This window comes from Otolemur garnettii, unplaced genomic scaffold, assembly GCF_000181295.1.
Source record: "Otolemur garnettii isolate 467f Iridium unplaced genomic scaffold, OtoGar3 scaffold00091, whole genome shotgun sequence".
In the NCBI taxonomy this organism is placed as follows: Eukaryota; Metazoa; Chordata; class Mammalia; order Primates; family Galagidae; genus Otolemur; species Otolemur garnettii.
Genome location: NW_003852486.1, coordinates 6,479,544 through 6,481,010, shown reverse-complemented (window position 1 = coordinate 6,481,010; position 1,467 = coordinate 6,479,544).

The following is a 1,467-nucleotide window of genomic DNA, read 5'->3' as shown; positions in this document are numbered from 1 at the left end:
AGGAGACTCACTTAAGCCCAGGAGTTGGAGGTTGCTGTGAGCTGTGATGCCATGGCACTCTACCCAGAGGGAAAGCTTGAGGCTCTGTCTAAAAAAAAAAAGAAAAGAAAACTTATAGAGTCAGAGTTAATTGCTAACTGGCCTAAGGTACAAGCGTAAAACAACCCCCCTAGACTGACCATAAACCAGGAACCTGTGTATGTGAAACTAAAGACAGAGTCACAACCTATCAGACAAAGGGAGTATCCAATGCCAAGGTGGCACGGGAGGGAATTCAGGCCCCTTTTGGCCAGGGCTGGGTTTGAACCCACCACCTCTAGCTTAGGGGGCCAGCACCCTACTCCTCTGAGCCACAGGCACCATTTAGAATTCAGGCTCCTTTAAACAGGCTAAAGTCTTATGGAATTATCTACCTCTGCCAGTCATAATGGAATACTCTTTCGTCAGTACCAAGGCCAGGGACCTCAGCATATCGCCCTGTGCAGGACTTAAGACTAGTGAATCAAGCTTCTGTAACTTTGCACCCAACAGAGCCAAACCCATAACACTCTTCTTAGCTTCATATCAGCAGAGTTTGCTTGGTTCACTTATTTAGATTTGAAAGATGCCTTTTTAACTATCTGAGTGGCTCCAGTAAATCAGATGTTTGCCTTCCAGTGGGAAGACTCCCGAAATGGAGTTACTCGACAACATACCTGGACTCAGTTGCCACAAGGGTTCAAAAACTCCCCTACAGTCTTTGGGGAAGCACTGGTCAGAGACCTGTCAACCTTTCCTGGACAACAGCTACAGTGCACCTTACTGCAATATGTGGATGATTTACTGTTTGGCTATAAGACTAGGAAAGGATGTGCTCAAGGAACTAATATGTTGTTAAAACAGTTAGAGCACTGTGGATATAAAATTTCCTGAAAGAAAACAGGTGATTTGTAACCTGCCTATCCTCAAGGCCAAGTGGCAGTTGTGAGAATTTTTAGGGGCAACTGGCTCCTGTCACCTGTGGATCCGGATTTTGCTGTGCTTGCTAAGCCCTTGTATGACATTACAAAGGGAGGTGATAGGGAGCCCCTAGTATGAAAGGCACTCAGGTAAAAGCATTTCTAGACGTTAAAGAAAAGAACTCCCACCTGGGACATCTTCCCAAAGGCAGAAATTATAGCATTCACCAGTCAACATTTATACTGATTCAAAGTATGCCTTTTTAACCCTGTATATGCATGGTGCATTGTATAGAGAAAAAGGACTATTAAACTCAGCTGGAAAACAAACTATCACCAAGAAATATAAACTTATTGAAAATTGTGTGGAAACCTAGCAAGGTGGCAGTAATGCATTGCAAAGGCAAGGACACAGTTTTGGGTTTTTTCCCACTTTGTCACCCTCAGTAGAGTGGCTCACAGCAACCTCTAGCTCTTGGGCTTAGGTGATTCTCTTGCCTCAGCCTCCCAAGTAGCTGGGACTACAGGT